The sequence below is a fragment of the Ursus arctos genome, unplaced genomic scaffold (genome assembly GCF_023065955.2).
Source record: "Ursus arctos isolate Adak ecotype North America unplaced genomic scaffold, UrsArc2.0 scaffold_1, whole genome shotgun sequence".
Lineage (NCBI taxonomy): Eukaryota > Metazoa > Chordata > Mammalia > Carnivora > Ursidae > Ursus > Ursus arctos.
The window spans coordinates 47,919,331-47,940,199 of record NW_026622763.1 but is presented as its reverse complement, the minus strand read 5'-3'; the positions used below and the strand labels follow the sequence as shown (position 1 = coordinate 47,940,199).

At 39.3% G+C, this 20,869-nt stretch overlaps 1 protein-coding gene across 9 annotated transcripts in view; it reads right to left on the bottom strand.

Moving 5' to 3' along the window:
- B3GALT1 (beta-1,3-galactosyltransferase 1) overlaps window positions 1-20,869 on the bottom strand; it is a 513,181-nt gene that overhangs the window by 34,707 nt on the left and 457,605 nt on the right. For all 9 annotated transcript variants that reach the window (XM_057318297.1, XM_057318294.1, XM_044381514.3 and 6 more), the window contains one exon: window positions 4,988-5,110. The gene's annotated coding sequence lies outside the window, so the exon portion shown is untranslated. The remainder of the gene's footprint in view (window positions 1-4,987; window positions 5,111-20,869) is intronic.

The window sequence follows — 20,869 nt, the reverse complement described above, 5'->3', positions numbered from 1 at the left end:
AAAAATGCTTCCTCACATCACTGGTCCTTTGCACACACTGTTTTTTATTTTTAAAACTATGGAACATTATTCCCAGCCTCTCAATTCTCATATCAGGAGTCACTGTGAAGGAGAAATTGTGTTCCACATACCCTTCCCTCGGTTTACTCAAAAATTTTTTTTGTCATGTAATCTTATGTTATTTACCTAAACTAATACAAATAATGATAGCTAAGGTTTCTTGAGTGTTTATCAAACTCAAGTGTCCAGCATGATGCTATTTTACAATCATTGTATTTAAATATTATGTAATTAAAAAATACAACAAAATCTGAGAATTATGTAATATTCTTCTTCTTTTTTATTTTTTACAGATGAGGAACCGGAGAGCCCGGACGGGAAGCTGAGTGCCTGTTCAGTAGTGTGCAGTGGGTATCTGGCTCTCCCGCTGGACTGTGGACTTGGAGTGAGATGAGGCCAGGTCTGCTATTGATCAGCACTGTTAGAAGACTGCCTGGCATATAGAATGTGTTTAATACCTACTTGTTGATTGAAATAATGATGACTATTTGAATGAGTAAGGAACTAGGACACATTTTAATATGGGAACTGGGTACCTCTTTCATTCTCCACTCTAGTCACTTATGAGGTTATTTATAAAATTCTTGACAGTTGCTTGCGAATGAGAAAATGGCATCCCCAATGCTAGAGGTGCTTTAGAGTACCTTCCACTCTTCATTTTGATGACCATCTGCTCCATTTCCAAATGAGGCACCTACTTAGTTTAATTTTCCTCACAGTGAAGGATGATTTTTTTTTGGTCCCAGTCCTTCTAGGGCTTCTAAAACAGAGGGAGTCACGCACACATAGACTCATGTTTACAAACACACACATGCTGTGTGAGGTAAGCCCACATAGCTGCTATAATGAACAAATGCTAAGTTTTCGAGCTTTGTTGATAGTTATTTCTTATTTGTATAATAACCTAATAGGGGTGTTCCCACCTGGCCAGACAGCTTTCCACCTGGTCATCTAGGAGCCTAGCTCCTTCCATCATCCCTGGGGGCCCCACAGAGCATCAGGGGAGAGTGAGCATGGGAAGGCACACCTACTTCCTAAAAATCCTGGCCCCCAAATGTAGCACGTCACTTCCACTGATACTCCATTGTGAGAAAGTCATCATGTGGTCTTACCCAGTTCTAAGGAAGAAAAAGAAATATTGTCTAGTTATATGCCCAGGAAGAAAAGAGAGAAAACATATTTGAGTGAGGCACTGGTCGTCTTTGCCCTAGCTCCCATCCCTATAATACAAAGCACAGACATGCTTTAAGATTAATACAAAGTGCTCTGGTGGATGGGAAGATAGAGCTTAATTTTAGTTTTAATTTTAATTTTAATGGTGAATATCTTAAAGACCAGTGGAGAGGATTTTGACTGGGTCTTGAAGGAAAGGTAAGTCCTTGATAGAAAGAGATCCTAATGACTGTAACTGAGACCAGTGCCAAAAATGATGATGTCAGAAGCCAGGAGAGAATGGGGGTATGAGAAAAATATATGCCTCTGCCTTGGTCTCTGTGTATATATATCTCACAATCAAGTAGAAATTATTTCAATAATTTCTTTTTCCTGATTTTCCTGAACTCCTTCTATAAGTAACTAATTAACAAACAGAATTACCCCCCTCCACCGTGAATATCTTATCCTTAATGTGAAAATATGAAATAATTAGAGGGTGCGCTGTGTAAGAACTTTAATGTCATGGAAAACTTCTATTTTCAAGACTGTGCTAATTATACAGGATGAGGCTGAACAAAGGGAAGATGTGCAATTAGCAGAGCACAACTTATTACGAGCAGCGCTGTTTAGAGGCTCTTCCGAACCTAGATATGTAATAAACGAAGAATGATCTAGTATTTATCTTTCAGAGGACAGCTCTGGCGATCACAGAAATGCAAGGCTGGGCTACTCTGGAGGGTAGTAGTACACAATCCAGCCTCAGTAGGAGAGAGGAAGGAGAAGGGTCTTTAGAGGGGGAAGATCGCCATCCCTTCCTTGGTCTGCCACGCACTGGCTGCGTGATCATAACCTTTCTGGGCTGCTGCCTCCTGTATGGAGATAATACTAAATATGAAAACACTTAGCACTGAGCCTGGACTATATTAAGGACCTCATTTTTATTTTAGATCCATTTCCCTTCCTTTCTCCTACTTTTCTTTTTCTTAAGTAGTATTTCATTCACCTCAATAAAAAATCCTTAAGACTTTAAGAACTGTACAAGAATGACTGTAATATCAGCTGGATGTATTTCCTCTAAATCTGCCGAACTTCAATAAAGGCAGTTATAATATCTGTGGCTCTATCTGAGCAATGTCAAGGATAAAGAAATACCTTACTTGTCAAGTCCCAGGAGGGCTGACTCAGCTCCTCTTTTTTTCCAAAGAAGATAAACCGCATCTCACGCAATTTGCTTTTTGCTAGGGGCTTTTTGTTTTGTTTTCAAACAAGATCTTCAGTGCAAAAGACAATCTCTCATACATATACATTAAAGGAACTATGGTGAGTCCCGTGAAGGTTTGGGTTTTTCCCTAGATTCTGTTGCTAGAATATTAGAAATTGATATGAAAAGCTGAGAGCTTAAAAATCACACAATATTCCATGTTATTCAATTGCGAAATGCTGTGGGCTTCCATCCTGAGTCTCGGCTAGGCTCTCAATGGCCTATATACTCAAGTGCATCTTCGTATTGACTGAAAGGATAGAGGCCCTCAGCTCCTGAGAAGGCATTAGGATTACATTATCATATCAATAGCCCACATGCAAAGTTCTTGATAAAAAACGATCATAATCCAGAGGCAAGAGATAAAATATGAGAGTTTGATTTGTGTAAACAAATCAAAAGCATTTAAAGTCAGCTACTTAATCTATCTCCAAGCCTTGCCAGGAATATAAATATCAGAACAGCCTCAGAGCCAGAACAGGCACAAGCTGAGAGAGTAGAAGGAACTCTAAAGATTATTTGCTACTTTTTCCGACTTACTATAATCCAGCCATATTGACCTTCTTTCAATTCTGTGAACCAACCAAGCTCAAAGCCTCTTGTCTTAAAGCTTCTATAAATCACCTTTCTGCCTGTTCAGGAGTGCCTCTTGTAATAGTTAGGATTGTCTCTGTTAAGCTACATTAACAAAAAACTTTCATATCTCAGTGGTTTAAGACAATAACAATTTGTTGTCTGCTCATGCTACATGCTGTGCACCTCCAGTGTGGGTTGGCTGAGGGGTCCTTGTTCTTTGAGGTGACACCTGTCCCAGGCGAAGGGAGCAACCACATCTTGGACCACATCCCCTGGCAAAATGCCATAGGGACAGGGAGCTGGAGTAACATCAGTTCGATGCTCCAGCTTGGAAGAGACATGCATCATTGCTACACACAACTGATTGGCCAGACCAAGACCCATGGCCTCATGGAATCTCAGGGTGAAGGAGGCAGCGCAATCCAATCACATGCCTGGAAAGGGGAGGGACTGGGAATAGCCCTCTCGCCTCTCATACCTGCCCTGACTACCTTTATGAAGCTGGTTCTAGTTCTTTGCTGTCTAAGCACCCCTTTTATTTTCCATAGTGCTAATCACAATATGTAATTATATTATTTATTTCCTGCTGTCGTTCTAATCTTTTTCTTCCATTGAACTATAAGAGCCTTAGGAGGAAGGACCACATCAGGAGGCTAATTCCAGGCTAGTTCCCCCAAACGGTCAATCTGCCTAATATAGTTAAATACTGAATATATTTGTCTTGAGTTTGGAGAACGCTTATGGTGTTAGTGTCCTGTCTCTGAGTCAATGTCCTTTTGGCTATGCTCTGATGTCCTCTGGCTATGCTCTGATGCCTCTCAATTACTCCTTACCAGAGGGTCCTCTCCCTACATAACAGCTGGGGCAAAGGCCAAGACACTGGGCATTCCCTCAAATGCTGTTATGAAGCAAAGTGGAAAACTATCAATTGAAACCTCATAGAAATCTCCAAAGGTGGCAAAACCCAACATACCCAGTGCAAATTGCTGTAAACCTTGTAAATAATGAAAAGAAGAAAGGAGTTCGGTGAACGGCATTTTGTTGAATTTGCTTTAGTCAAATGAATTTGCAGGGAATTAGCTCAAAGCTACCCCCACTCACAGTACCTCATTGTCAGACAGCCTGGTATTTGGAAGGCAGCCTAAAATAACTGCCCATTTCATGGGCAAGGAAACTGTAGTTAGTGGCCCAGATCACAGAGGTGACGGTGGAAGAGATAACAGTATGATTTGAGTCCCCTGCTGCCAGCGTGGGGCTTCTCTTCCTGAGACACACTTCAGGAAGGCTGCATTCATTTCTATAAACTTAATAGCACTCTATTTAGGGCAAAAAGTTAGCGTATGAAGGAATATTCTGAGTATTTGTCTTGAGTTTTATCACTTTAAATAAAAATATTTTAACAATTACTTGTTATTTTGGACACTTTTTATAACTATTCCATCATTTTCTATATAAAAAGACTATTATTTTCAAGTGAAATAAGAAATAATTGAAGCACAATTGCCTGTGGGACAAGGTTATTTCAGCAAAGAAGTTTCAAGAATCAATTAGCTATAGCCTTGGCGAAATGGATTTTTAAATAGGCATTGTCTCAGGTCACCTAAGGCATATATTTAGTTCCCCGATGTTTCATCTTTAAAGAGGCCACCACTAAAATCAGAAAAAGGTTTTGCAGGCACTTGTAAATATGAATTTTTTAAAAAGGCCATTCTTTTTTTAGCTTGCATTTTTTTCTCCTGGATCATTCAGGAACAAGGGTTATTTCATGGCTCATGGCAAGGGTATTTACGTGTTATATAGCACGTAAACAGTAATGAAAGAAACTAAACTTTTCTCTTTCCTCGTTAGTCCTTAGATGTCGATTTCTGCTTTTATAGAATCGCCGTTATTTTCCCCCAGTGACAGACTGAGTAACTGAGCAGTGCCTTTTCTTACCTGTTGGGCCAAGCTTGCCGTGGACTCCTTCTCACCGCAGGTGCCGGGCGCAAGGCATGGTCTCCGTTTGTCTGAGTGGTGGCTTATGCCAGGAGAAGCTGCTGCTTAGCAAACTGCAGGATCCTGTGTAGAAAGCCAGAAGAGAGAAAACTTTAGAAACAATGGAGACTAATCAGCCTCTGAATTCTGCTCCTTAAAAAACAAAAGACTCGTATTCAGGCTATAAGTACAATATACAAAATGGCATAGGAGTAAGCAGTGAATACAGGTTGATCAAGTGAGAAGAATAATGAACAAATGAACAAAGGGAGGTCAGAGCTGGTCCTAGGATTGCAAACTCACGTGCCTACTACAAGACCAGGCGAGTGGCGTCGATGAGGGCAGGCCGGGTGTGAGACAACAGGGGGTGGTGGTAGGGCTGTGATGACCTGGTAAGCACACGTCCCAGCTTAGAGGGGAGCCAGCACTCCCATCCGGCTGACAGTTTTCATTGATGCCACAAAGAAAAACAGATCTAATAATGCCACAACTTCAGATTTTCAAAGGAAGACAGAAAATAAGGATTTGCATGTAAAAATCTCTTGTTTTGTACTGTAGAATTAAATTAAACAAAAACTTTGTGCAGGTCGAACAAGGCTAAAGCCAAAGTCTCCTGGAAGGTCAGGGCTAGCTCACGGGTGCCTGGCTTGTACCTAAGATCTAATGCGACATCTTCAATTTCCAAATGATGAGAAGGGGTTCTGGGGGCTGAAGCAAAGGGCCGCCGGGGACAAGGACTCAGCTATTTAGTGGCAGAGCTGGGGCTTCTGAGCACGAGTACCTTCCCTTTTACCCACAGCCTTTGACTTCCGTTTGTGACTACCCTGAGACTGGCCGAATCTGAGCAGATCTGTGGAAATGACAGACTGGAGGGCAACCAGAAGCAGCCTTCAGCTATCTGAGCCTTGGGTCTCAAGCTGCATTTGCATACAACTTCATACCAAGAGGCATAATTTTCTGTTCGTACCATTCATGTTATGGAATGAATGCTGGGTAAAGCTGGGTGACTAAGATAGGGTGGGCCCTCTTGGGAAATAACACTCTGGCGGCAGGTATGTGTTTGGGGTGGTGTTTAAGCGGTGTGGCTGGATGTGAAGAATGGCAGTGCCAGGGGTGTGGGCAGAGGCATGAGTGGTCCCCCTGAATCTACTTGCTGGCTCCAGTTTCTGCTAAAGGCTGCTCTTGATACGAGAGGCAGTGTTGTGCGATGGCTAAGTGTAAGGGGATGGGTTGAAATACTGACTCAGCTGTTACCGTGCCTTAAGCTCTCTAGGGTACATGTATAAAATAGTGATAACACGACCTGAATCATAGAGTTGTACTGAGATGTAAATGAATTGATACAGAGAAAATGCCTAGAATGGTATTTGCACAAGGTAGGCGCTCAGTAAATGTTTGTTAGTATTTGTAACGCACACCAACATCTATTGAATGCCTAATGTATACCAACTTGCCTACATTATCTGTAAGCATCACCACAATCCTCTTCATTTTATATTATTATGTTTACTTTAATAATAAGAAAGCCATGACCTTGACAGATGGTCTCTGGTCTAATATCACCCTGGGAGGTAGCAGAGCCAGTGCTTGACACTAGGTGTACCCAGCTTAACCATTTGTTAAACCCACCTCTCCAGTGCCTTGCCAGTGTTCAACTGAAGATACTATTCAGATCTTTGAAGGGAGAAAAAGTCAACTTTGGTCAAACATCAAATACTTATCAAGTCAAACACCAAAGCAAAGGAGACCTAAAGTAAGCAATCAAAAGCACTGCAATGCTTGATAAAATACTCTGCCTCATGTAAAAGTGTACTGTTCTAGAATGGGAGTGTGCCACATGATTGAGAGTAAGTCAGGAGAGTGTGTGGTCAAGTTTTAGTGTGCCTAAACCCTCACACTTACCCTTTATAATGCGATGGCTATTAATAGATGAATAGTGATAATTCAGGGGGTGCCTGGCTGGCTCAGTCAGTAGAGCATGTGACTTTTGATCTTGCGGTCGTGAGTCTGAGACCCACGTTGGGGGTAGATATTACATAAAAAAATCTAAAAAAATAGCGATAAATCAAATTCCATGGAGGTAGCTTTTAGGAATTAAAACACATATTGGATATTGACATTCGGAAAATAACACCTGGAAGATTTACTTCAGCATCTTAAGAAAAATTCCTCATTTTTACAAAATGAATATTTTCTATACAGAAAAGGAATGGAATACAACATAAACATTTACTAGAGTGGATGAAGTGTGAGTAAGAAGCATCTTGTAAAACATTACTGAATGAAGAAGAGGAAGCAAGGAATAAAGGAAATGAGTGGTTACTGACTGCTAGCATGAGTCAGATCTTATGCCAGGTAACTCTGGGTACAATTTAGCACTCACTGAATGAAAAATAACCAAACCAGGGCCAAAATAGGTTGGGAAATGTATGTGTGGCCAACTCCAATTTCCCACGGGTAGATATTTGCATTTATACATCTCAAATCTAACTTGGACATAACTCCTTATCTGACCACCCATTCTGTTCAGTTGTGTTTTTTTTTGACACACACACAAAATTTAAATATAATTAACTTTAGCTAAGCAATGGAAGGGAGGGAAGGTATCCTTTCAACCAGAATATTAAATTATCATCAGTGCTAGGAAAATATAAACTAGGAAACATATAGATGCAAATTTTCTTGACTTTAGGATGAACCTAACATTACCGTAAGAGATAATATCTGTTTTCAGCAATAATATAGGAAAAGGAAATATACTGTATAAGACAAGATGAAGAAGATAAGCCACTTTTTTTCCATTTGATTTCTAAAGTATAATTTTAGTATTTAAGTTTGAGGCATAGCAACTTTACAGAATTTAAAATGCATCCACATCCAAAAGTTCATTTTGGAAAACAAAACAATATTTCAAAGTCAAATAGAAATGAATTTGTTCATTATCTACTCTTTTGGATAATTGCCATTATTGCTATTTCTCCTTGGGCAGATAATTGAAAATTGACTATATAAATTGTTCTGTTTTTCTGGGGAAATAGCTTAGACTAAAAATTTGTCACCCACCTCTTAATCTAAGTTACAATTTTACCAGGCCTAAAAATAACAGCTACTTTAGGGCATTATTCTATTATATCTCATTAATATCTTCCCCTCTTTTTAGCTTCATGTGGCAAAAAAGAATTCTGGGGGTGCCTGGCTGGCTCAATTGTTAGAACATATAATTTTTGGTCTCTTGCCCTGTAGACAAGTCATGAGTTCAAACCCCACACTGGGTGTGGAGCCTTCTTAAAAAAAAAAAAAAAATTGTAAAAAAAAAAAAAAAAAAAAAAAAGATTCTGCCCATGCCCTTCTTGTCTAAGGAATCACATTCGTTTTGTGTGTCTCCACACACAAACTCTATTAGAGTTAGCTATGAAGTATTTTAGTGACAGAATAGGACAGATAAGGTAGTGATAATGTTTGGACAGGGGATTTTATCTCCCCGGTTTTGCTGCAGCCCTCTTTGTGACAATGGAGGCATTTGCACTGTGAATCTCTAATGTCCAAATCTGGCCACACTTGGTCCTGGTTTGTGTGTGGTCTGTCTGCAACCAAGGACTTGAATAAAGACTGACAGAACAAAACAGAAAATGGGGCACATGGGTGACTCTGTCGGTTGGGCATCTGCCCTCAGCTCAGGTGGTGATCTTGGGGTCCTGCGATCAAGCCCAATATTGGGCTCCTCGCTCGGCGGAGAGTCTGCTTCTCTCTCTCCCTCTGCCTCCTCCTCCCTGCTTATGCTCTGGCTCTGTCTCTTTCCCTCTCTCTCTCTCAAATAAATGAATAAAATCTTAAAAAAGCAAAAAAAGAACAAAACAGCGCTGTTGTGTTGCCTATTTATTAACTTACCAGGTTAAGTTCTGTGAGTCATTAGGAAACCCGGTGGAGGTAACAGTTGATCTAATTAGTGAACGAACTTAGGAGACAGAACAGGGTTTTCACTCTGTTAAGTTTCAATGATCACGGACTTACTTTTCCATTTCTCTTATCACAGGCTGGATTCCTAGGAAACAGACCTTGAGACTCTGAGATACCCACGAAGGACATTTATCAGGGCATGTTCTCGGGGAGTGACACCCACACCACGGTGAGAGGGGAAGGAAGAAAGGGAGGGAGAGGTTGAGCTGTGATGCAGTCACGGAGGCCTAAGCCCATGCTGAGGCAGCACCGGGGCAGGGACGGCCGCAGAGGTCCACGAGTGCCGGGGCCAGCTTTGACCGCTGCAACTTCTGCTGGCTAGGTCTCCCCTATTCTACACAGAGTATTATTCTAATCGCAGGATTTCTAGCCCTGCTGCGTTGTCAGTGGTCTTTATTGTTGCCTTTCTGAAAGAGGCAATTGAGCTCCCCTAGAAACAGAACGAGTCCTATGAGATACGACTCACCGATAAGACCACCAGAGCCTAAGTGACAGGGTGATCAAAAGAGCAAGCACTGACGATACTCCAACAACATCTGGGATAAAATACTCGGGAAAAAAAAAAAAACAATAAAAATGATTTTGTTCAAAAGTATGTCCATTTCTTCAGATGTGAACATGGTCATTCATACTAATGAAGCAGAATAACAAAAACTGCAGCATGTCTTTGGTTAATGAAGTCACTAAGTATTTCTGGAGGCAGCTCAGGATGTATATATGCCATAAGGTGGGAGAAGATTTAAGTGTATTAACCAAGCCACACCAAGAATTTCAATTAACATCATTCCAGCTTTTTTTTTTTTTAAGTTAATTTCTAGGAAAGATGATCTAAGCCAGTTTCTGTTTGCAAATACCAACATCGTTAGGAAACTCGGAGAGCAGGGTGAGAGACTTCACCATCGGCTGGACTAGAAAGTTGCAGGGGGACCGTTCTGTATAGAGCTGCACATCTATTGAAGATTTTTCTTCTTCTGAGCCCTTTACTCCACAGAAAAAGACAATGGGGAGACCCAACATTTGACAAGCAGAGACAGATAATACAGAAACTCTTCTCAGCTTTGCCCCTTAGGTCCTACACTAAATCTTCGCACCACACACTTTGCAAAACACCACTTAGGCATCTGATTCAGGAAAAAACAATAGACTTCAAATGGAGGAGAACTTGCCATGATTTTAGTGCATGAGGCTAGAATTTAGAAACTCAGTAAGAAAAGTGTGGATGATTCTAAAATTCAGTGATTAAAAAGTGACTCAGTACTGACTATCTCCATCCCATCATCTGTCACGTTTCTGTAACAGGCATCAAAGCGGAGAGGAAATGAGGTTTTCCAAAAAGTGTTCTTTCATGACATAAAATCACTGGGCACAAACTCCGTCTTATACATCACAACATAAGCACGGAGCCTTGTACCTGGTAGGAGCTCAGTCTCTCTCAATATCTTGATCTTAGATGAAGTGATAAAATATAGCTACGGCCATACTGTGGATTCTAGAATCAGCTTCTTAATTCCTTTCCTGTAATATCCACTGTTTCATTCAACAAAACTAGTTTGAGTATTTTCTATTATTATGGTATTCTTCTAGGAGCTGGAAATACAAAAGAACTCATATCCTTGTTGAGAGAGATAAAAGTCAGATAACAAGTATAGTAATGGAGACACTGGAGTACAGAGGAGAGATCCTAACAGTGTGCTTACGTGCGTGTATGCACAGGCCTTCGTTGGTGTGTGATCAAATGCATTTTTCTCTTGAACGAGGTGTTCAGAATACCGAAAATTAGGAGGAATAGCTCTACTTGTTCTGACTTAAAAATATGAATGCAGTTAATGTTTCTGTTAGTCAAAGAGGGGATACCGTGAGGATAAAGGAATTTAGCACGGAGCCCCAAATCACATGGCCCATCTTTTCCTGATTTTAAGCTGAAATACATGGGAGCCAGTCTTTTAACAGTTCAACAATATTTTTACTTTCCTTTTAAGAGTAATTCACATGCTAGGTCCTGGGGATTTAAAGAAGAATGAAGAAAATCCAAGTTGTTTTCAAAGTCTTATTAAGTAAGAAATTCCAAATATCTGGTACACTATGAGCTCTTTACAAGTTCGATATAACTTCATGATAATTTTCAGGAATACAAATGTCCTAATGTATATTTACTTATAAAAGTTTAGCCTGTATAAGTGAGTTGCTTCACAAATGATTTTGGTACAACATGAATTTACTTTATAACAAGTAAACACAGAACGATGGAATAGGTCCTTGTTTATGTTTCGCTGTCAAACTTTTTATCTACAGTTTTATCTCTGCCTTTATAGATGCCAAAGAAAATGATTCTGAAAATTAAGACCATTCCAAAGTATACGTGCAAAGAAATTCTGCAAAGCTTGCATACTGACTGAGTCAACTACTGCCTTGCTGGATTTTTCAGGTCGTGCACCACATACCTTGCAAATACTGTTCTAGTAAATCACGCCATGTAAGCTCATGGAATTTGAACATGACTGCTGATTTTGAACATGACTGACTTGAACATGACTGTCTGCAGCCAGTTAGTTCCAGTGAGAATTGAGGATGACCCATCTGTGGGCAGTTGCTTTGCTCTTTTTCTTTTTCTTTTTTTTTCTTTTTCTATTGGCATTTTATTCTAGATCAGTCTTTTTAGGAATGGATATGGCATCTGCCACTAGAGATAATGTGTGAGAGAATAGGCCAGTGTCTGTACAAATATATCACCACCATTAAAAAAACAACAACAACAAAACAGCAAAACAAAACCGTCTAAAGTGCATGCCCTATAGCCAATCAAAGCAGCAACAGCACCTGTTAATTCAAAGGGTAGAATCTTGACTTGACATGTAGGTGGAAAGCGATCCCCCTCCTGATTTAAGAGGTTCCCCGCCATACGCAGGCACATTTAGTGCAGATGCCAGCACCCATACGGACCAGACAGACTCATGCAGAACACCTGCAGCAGCTTCCGCAGAGGGTGGGAGGTGGAGGGTGGGGACTTACAGAGAGGTCACCTTTGTTCTTCACGGATCATCCTGAATGGAGATGTCTGTATTCTTAGATCCGCGAGACTTGCTAAAGTTGTGGGCATGGCTAGCAATAGGTCCATGTGGGAGCAGGGCATCTTTTCTTCTGAAACATAAAGCTCTTCTCTTGCCCTAGCTTTGATGGGTCCTTAGATGTACAAAGAAAATGCACATCTTTTAACTTCCAAACTGGGCACATGTTCCTCAGTAGAAGTTCCAAAGGGAGGGGGAGTTAAACCTGCCTCTGTGAAAGTGTTCTCCACGCTAACTTGTAAAAGAAGTCAGGTTGGAGATGTCAGGGAAACAGAACTCATGTGAAAAAACACAAGTCCTTTTATTTGGAAAACAAAATTAGGTGAAGTCTGTAGACTAATGATCTCATAGAAGGACTAAATTTGAATGTCAGACACTTAAGAAATAGGTTCCTAGGAGAAAGCTTACCCTTTTCGCTACAATTCTGCTACATGAATGAAGTTTTATACCTGTTATTCTAGTACTTTGATTAATGCTATTTTTTTTTCAAGTTTTGATTTCCAGAATGCCCTGCTCACTAAAGGTCCTGGAAGCCACCTATACCTCATGCCCTTGACAGCAATATCACCTGGGCTGCTTACCATTCTTTTGCCTTGAACTTCTCTGATATTTAGGCAGCCCTCTCCGTCACTGAGAACAGGGTGGGTGAGCTACACCCTCCTGTTTTCTTCTTGTGTTACTGTTTTTGCCTGATTTCTTTTCAGGAAGAAGCTGTACATTTTCACTGGACAGATATAGGAAAAGAAACTGTTTTTCTCCAAAGATAACAATCAATGACCTTGGGCAATACGTGCAGAGCTTTCTAGACTTCTATTTAAAAATTATCTGATAAACTGCCTTTGGGTCTACGTGTTGCTTTCTTTGTGTGGGGCAAGAAGTAGGACCTACTAAGCTTAGCAAGTTTAGCTGGGTGTTACTTAAACTGTAGGCAGTAAACACAGATGTGCTCTGTAGTGCACAGACAGCTGGAATGATCAATTTTACAGTTGAAGGTTACATTAAGAATTACCTGGTCCTGCCTATATTCATTAAACTTAGTGCAATAGTAGCCCCAAAGATATGGTACCTTAAGCAATCCATCTGTTCCTTCCATTAAAACCTTCTTGGTCCGGCTCCTAAAAACCAATCCACTCATTTTTCTCTTTCAATGAAAAATAAAAAAGAAATTTTGAGAAAAGTCACAAATCAGGGCAACTGTGTGTGTACTCCTTGTAATACATTTCCCCTGGAAAAGAATGGTAATAAGTACAAAAGGACCTGTGAAATATGCCTCCATTAAAGTAAAATACAACTCTTGCACAGGCTAAACACATACCTAGAACTGCCCACTGCTCCACGGGATCGTGACACTTGTGATGGAATGAGGGTGTAAATAGGCCACTCAGAGTGTACTTTTTTTTTTAAAAAAAGGTATTCCTTGGGGAGTTTTGGATAGACGTACTGCACGTTCTTTCATTTCTGAAGGCTTTGTGCAGGAAGCGAAGGAAGCAACTACGCAGAGCAAAACCACCCGCTAAAGCTCAGAGATGGGCTAGCGGCAGCAACCCCCCCCCCAGCCCCAGGCCAGCCCAGGGGAGCAGGCGCCAGCGCATTTTCTTCTCTTCCTCACCTGGAAGATGCAGTACCTGAAATCAGGCAGAATCAAACAATGCACGTTCCGAAATCAACAGAGCTAAGTACATCGTGAGCTCTCGAGGATGATAAAACACCACACATGCCCACACTATACCACCACAGCAACAGTTTTTATTTTTGTAAAGCAATTATCAACTTATGTATACATGATTACAGTATTTGAGATCCAAGATCCTTGGAAAATCTGATGTTGCAATCAAAACATAATTGAGCTATTTTGGAATAGAAAGCCTATTTGCTTTTCAAAACACATAAATATCTAAAAATTAAATGATGACCCATTTAGAACCGTGTTGCTTCACTGCAGTCTTTTAAGGATTTGCTTTAAATGAACTTCCCTGCTTGATGGAAAGTTCTATAGTCTGATGTTGTTCGTTCCCAACCAGGGGTGTGTGTCTGTGTGTCTGCGTGTGTGTGGAGGGAGTGGGTGAACGTGGTCAGCAATGATGAATTAATTTCCTCATGGGATCTGATCCAAAAATCCACCTGCACACCAATCATTATTTGCAGCCTAAATAAATTATGTCTGGTACATGTAGATACTATTATTTTTTTCAAATGTGTACATATGCCCTGGTGATGAGAAAAATGTGAATGCATTTTAAAGTGTTGTCGACTTCACTGCAGATTTTTGTTATTCCTATCTTTCAATCCATGGATTATAAAGACAGAGCAATTGCCTACGGGCAATCACAAGCTTTTAAACATTAAGAAGGAGTTCTTCTTCCTGGAGTAGATGAACTGCAGTAATGTATCTCAAGAGTTGCTGATAAAATAGTTATAATAGGCTATGGACTCTGAGAAACAAACTGAGGGCTTCAGAGGGAAGGGGGTGGGGGAATGGGATAGACCGGTGATGGGTAGTAAGGAGGGCATGTATTGCATGGTGCACTGGGTGTTATACGCAACTAATGAATCATCGAACTTTACATCAAAAACCAGGGATGTACTGTATGGTGACTAACATAATATAATAAAAAAATATTAAAAAATAGTTATAATAGGGACTTGCTAGAGATATATAATATAATGGGGCTATGACAGATATAATTGAGTTTTCAACTATGAATGAGTCTCCTTAGAAGAATCATTAAACCATTTGGTTATATTAAGTTTAAATGTTTAGGCCTAACCCCAGAATAAAACAAGAAACAATGAACAGCCACTACCTCTAGGGACAGAAATGGAATGGTGGGAGCAGCCCATGCAAAGATGTTTACTCTATTCTCTCCACCTCTAAATTGCTTCCATGGTGGACGATGGATATGAATTCAACTATTTCTTTATATTTTAAAACATGATTAAAACAAAAACATCCACGCATAATGAGATCAGCAGTCTCTTTGAAGCCCAGGGAGGTGCTGGCTCCTGGGTGCCTCCCACACATCCACTCTTTTCCATTAGGCTTGCACTAGAAGGCTGAGAATTATTTTTCATTCTTTGTAACTTTGGAGGCTTCTCCCAACTTGACAGTCATGTTCATCGCACATTAAAGCCCCATGCTGGGCACTGGGCTGCACACTTGACATGAAGTCAGAGATCGTGGGGAGGACTAGCGTGCAAACTGCTATGTCAACACGTCCATGTGTTTGGAGCTATCGGACCACAGCCAATTCCCATCCAGCTGTGTCTTGTGATACAACTGCCTACGGCTGCAGAGAGAAAAATGATTCTTGATTCCTGCCACCAAATGTGTTGGGACATCCCTGGGAGCATTTATGAAATCCCACTCTGTCCTATCCCAGGAGGAGACTGCAGCTGGCTGCTCCATGGTGTCTTCTCATGATAACTCTATAAGAGCTGGTATTTGGTGTTAGGGACGTACAAGGATCATGTGATACTGAATGCACGTAGACTCAAAAAGCTGTAACAAATTCCATGCAACACTTGCTAATATGGCAAATTAATCTAAAATACTTTAAATTCTGTCCCCCCCAAAAAAATGCTGTCATGCTGAATTACCCCTGGTTAAGGGTTGTCATGTTGTATTATGGCATGAGATTCAGGTAGCACGTTGTAGCAAATGAAAACATTTATATCCTTTAGGGAGATTTCATAGAAAGCAGATGCACTGTTATTTTTTCTAAGAACTATAGTCCAATTTTAGTAATGCATATGTGAAGTGGATAAAACATCACAAATATAAGATTCCAGGTTTTTTTTTATGCGTAAGTTAGACCTTTAAATTTTAAGTATAGTCTGGGGGAAGTGAATCATTTAAATCTAAGGTTCACATTTTCTCTTCTGTCACCCACGTCTACAATGATTTTCCTTATTCATTCAAAGGGAGGACAAACAAGATGGGGTGATTTTCCTAATTGATGGCCTTTTTGATTTAGGACCGATATATACCAACTGGCTTTGTTTTCACTATTGCCCTTAGGACCTAATCAGAGCCTCAGGCCCTGATCTTTGCAGTAGAGTATTGAAAGCTATATTGTATGCATCTGTATCTATATCTGTCTATCTATCTGGGAAAAATTAGCCGGACTGAGATGGAGCTAACAATGAAATGTTATCATTCCCTCAGCATGATATTTTTATATTCATTCAAAAAATGTCTAATGAGAATAGATAAATGTCAGGCACTATTCCAGGTGCCTGGAAATACCTCAGTGCACAAAACACATAAGAATCCCTGCTCTGGGGAAACTTATGTTCTAGAGAGAGAATCTATATGTATATAGACTTATATACAAAAAATCTATATGTATATAAACATATATAAATATACATTTATATGTATATAAACTATATATATATAAAATTCATCAATAGAATTCATTTATTGAAATGAAACAGAAATTTTATTAAAACTAAGAACCTTAGTCTGTGGGTCTTGTACACATCTCATATTTCATAATGTAATTAGATTGCCCTTTAACATTTGCTTTAAACTTTCCCCCTCGTTTCTTAATGAGATTACAATCTCTTCACAGCTTGACAAGAGCAAGCACCAGACACAAGGAATATAAAACCACAAAGAAGCATTTAGACTGTTCTAGAAAGTGTGACTTCTCAAAACTAAAATCAGGTGTAATGATTTGGTTTGAAACAATTTTTCAAATTCTCTCTTTATACTTGATGGACAACCATTTTTAGCAAAAGCTGGTGAAGTAAAAAAAAAACCCTCAATACATTACATTAATTTTTCTTGGTTTCTGAAAATGGTGGTTTGAGAGTTGATTTTGATACATTTCATCAACACTGAGCCAAATGCTTGGATGTAGGCTTCTTTTAATCTGATAATGACCCATTCGCAGATGAAATGACTGGAGTCAAGATGCTGTCTCAAGCACCATATTTAGGAAATGGTATCTATGGCAACATAAGTTAAAGTGCATTCACTGAAATCATAGGATTGGAAAGCACCTTGAAAAGTGTCTTTACACAGGAATGCCACTGAAAAGATGGAAACTCACTTGGCATTCAAAAATATTTATCGAAGCCCTACTATGTATCAGATATTGTACTATATATAAGAAGGACTAAATCATGGGTCATATTCTCAAGAAGCCAATGGCTAACAGCAAAGTCAGAAGTACAGACAATCTAAGTATAACTTAGTGTTATAATGATGGCATATTTAAGGTGATGTGAAAAAGTTGCCAAAACTGTTCTCCATTTCATGGCCTCTCAAAAATGTTCCTGCAATCTTCCTCATCAACCTACCTTGCTAGAGAAAAACCTTTATTTTTACTAAAGATTGCTTAATGTCTAGTGCACTCCACCTTGTTCATTTGTTTTGCCCTGTTTTTAGACGTCTAATTAGTATTTCCTTAATGAAACCTTTCATATGTTTGAAAATTAAAAAAAATTATTATACCAAAATCCGAATATTTTAATTGTTGAATTTACTTATACACTATCTCTTTCCAACGAAGATTTTGGGGGCATAAAGCAGAAGATATAATCATAAGGCAAATAAAAAAGAAATGGAAAAAGAGACCTAAGTTATAACAATCAGATAAGTAAATGTTAAGAGTTATTGTCACTAAGAGCTGGAGGTCTTTTTTGGATTTGTATTTGGCTTCCTGGCAGCCAGCACGAAAATGAGAAGCGTGTCGAGTTGCTTACGTACTTTTTTAAAAAAAAATATGAAAGTAATAAACGTGCCAGTTTATCAGGGGAGATAAAGGCATTTTTGACATTAAACTCTTTTACATGGAGAGGGGAGATTAAATGAATCATAGTCACTATCCAAATGTTAAAACCTATTTCATACGGACCAGTTAAAATCAAATCCAATAAAAGGAAAGGACAAATATTAATACAATTTAGTGAAGGCAGCTCCAGAAGGAAGTAGATCATTATGATATGAACACATGACCCAGGACATAAATTCATGGTTAGATAAGTTACTCAACATTTTCCCTCAAATCACTCCTTCACCTGGCAGGAGAAATATCTGCATAATTGAAAATTCAAGGGTAACTCTCTAAAAACAAAACCAAACAAAACAAAAATAAAAAACCCCCCACACCACAAAACCTTGGAAAGCTAGTTTTCCTTCCTTCCTTCCTTCCTTCCTTCCTTCCTTCCTTCCTTCCTCCCTCCCTCCCTCCCTCCCTCCCTCCTTTTTTTCTTTTTCTTTCTTTCTTTCTTTCTTTCTTTCTTTCTTTCTTTCTTTCTTTCTTTCTTTCTTTCTTTCTTCTTTCTTAAAGATTTTATTTATTTGAGAGAGAGAGTGAGCACGAGTGGGGGAAGAGAGAAACAAATTCAAGTCGGGGCTCCACAGGGGCTCACTACAGAACCCTGAAATCATGACCTAAGCAGAAGTCAGACACTTAACCAACTGAGCCACCCAGTGCCCCAGAAAGCTGGTTTTCTATCATACTGACTGATGGCGAATGGTTGGTCTCCAACCTTTGGAATTTAAATCAACCAGGAGTAGGATTGTCAGTTTGCTGTTACACATGTGAAAACAAAGCAGCACGGATCTCTGCTTGTTCAGAATGCGGGAAACACTGCATCCTAGCACAGGAACGAATGATAGGAATCAGGATTCTCCTTAGATACAGCATTGGATTGATTCTAAGTCTTCAATAAATATCCCAACTATTACCACAGAACAGAGAAGAAAGGGTTTTCTGGAGGAGTTACTTCTAAAATATAAAATAACCAAATATTTTTGTTAATTCAGACAAATAAAAGGGCAATTCTTCCCAAAAAGCAATGATGACTCTAACCAGGACGAAGAGAAAGCAACGCACATGCGAAGAGAGTTGTTCAGAGGCTTTTCTTTTTTTCCTAATTAAAATTTCAAAGGGGGCCATTAGGTGTCATAATGGTCGTAAAATATTCTTCCTGTAGGTTTCTGTTCTAGAGCAATATATCAAATTGTTTCTACCTTTCCTTACAATTTTGGATTTCTTTTAATAATTTTTTAAATTAAACTTTTTCTTTTGAGATAAAGACTACATGCAGTTGTAAGTTCTAATAATTTTTTAATTCTCTTAACTATATATCAGCTATGTAGGTTCTTGGGAAAATACAAATCATAGTTTGCCAATAGAATTTTAATCTAAATAATCAAAAAGCCAAAGGAAAGCTGAGTTTATTTATTTTTAATATGTTGTTTATTTATTTGAGAGAGAGATCATGAGCAGGGGGGAAGGGTAGAGGGGAGAAACAGACTCCGTGCTGAGCAGGGAGCCTGATGTGGGACTCGATCCCACGCCAAGATCATGACCTGAGCCGAAGGCAGACGCTTAACTGACTCAGCCACCCAGGCGCCAAAAGTTGAGTTTAATAGTAGAAACCTGCCCAGGCTGTCCTGGTGGTCACTGAGGCTGCCTGGTAACCAGGTTACCTCCCCTCCTTAACCCACTTATTCTTGCTCAGAACCCATTGTGTGCAATCAGAAAGCAAGTGAGTACTTGAGGCTTTGAAATTTATTTTACATCAATCCATATATAATTTCAAAGGTGGAAAGGAGAGCCATTTCTTTTTTATCTTGATATTAGTAATTGGAGATCTGTATGACTGTTTACCTTCCATCTTCCATGGAGGCAGTGAGATTAAAGGGAGGTGAGAAATAGCTTAGTCTTTGATCATTTGACTTTGTGGAATTGGGTGACCAGGATGAAAGTCAACAGTTTATCACATTAGTGCATTCCAACTTAAGCTTTTTAAAAGGGGGAAATAAAAAGGATTTGTTCAATAAATAGCATGTTAGAAAAACAGTGACAATGAAGTTGACCTTTCTGGTACAACAAAGGGGCTTTACTAACTGTTTCATGGATAAATTTCAAGGTTGAGGAAAATAACCAATACACAGCAAAGCTTTCTGTTTTTTTTTTTTTTTTTTCGTTTTTTCTTTTCTTTTTTCTTTTTTTTTAGTCTGTTGGCTCATCTAGAGAAGGGTCAAAATCCTAAACCATCAATTAAATTGGATGCCTGCTAAATGAGGGAATTTTCACCATAGAGTTTGTTTACTAAATGCTCTGGTTAATGTTACACAGAGTACAACAAAGGAGCTGGCACTCTACGGTTTTTTCACACAATGGCCAATCAACAGAAAGAATTTTATTCTTTTACATTATGATGCTTAGTTCCAGTTCGTGTTCCAGCGAGTGTGTTTCTTTATTAAAAACATCAAATTCAACCAGACTTATTTGAGTAAGACATATATTCATTAGGCTTACCGTAAGGTTTTAGTTTATTCAGTGATAATAAAGCTGAAGAAGAATTGAGTTGGACTAGTGTTAATCACAGGAGAACACATTTTTGTTTCAAGCAACATTAGCAATATTTCTAAGCAGTTAGAGACAGATCTCCAGGATGTGAGAGGGACTCAGAAGGCTGGGGCTTGAAGCCGCAAAAAGTGCATAATATGCCTGCTGAGTCTCCATCCTACTAAAATACCTGGTGGTGGAGAACCTTCAAAATATCTTCTTTTTGGAAATCCCATTTGAAAAGTGGGCTGGTTTTGAAGTAAAAACTGAATCACTTGCCAGGTACAGTTTCAGGTCAGGAAGGGAACGAAGGGACTGTATTTAAAAGAAAAGGAGTTCAGGGGATTTATATAAAGAAACAGTCTATAGAGCCTGTGAAATCCTAACATTTGAAAAAAAAGGTGAGTGACTACCCACTATTCAGATGTTTGCTAAGGATCTAGGGCTAGGGTCCCATGCAGGTCGGACATCAGGTTGGGGGCTGAAATTTTCATTTCTAAAAATAAAAA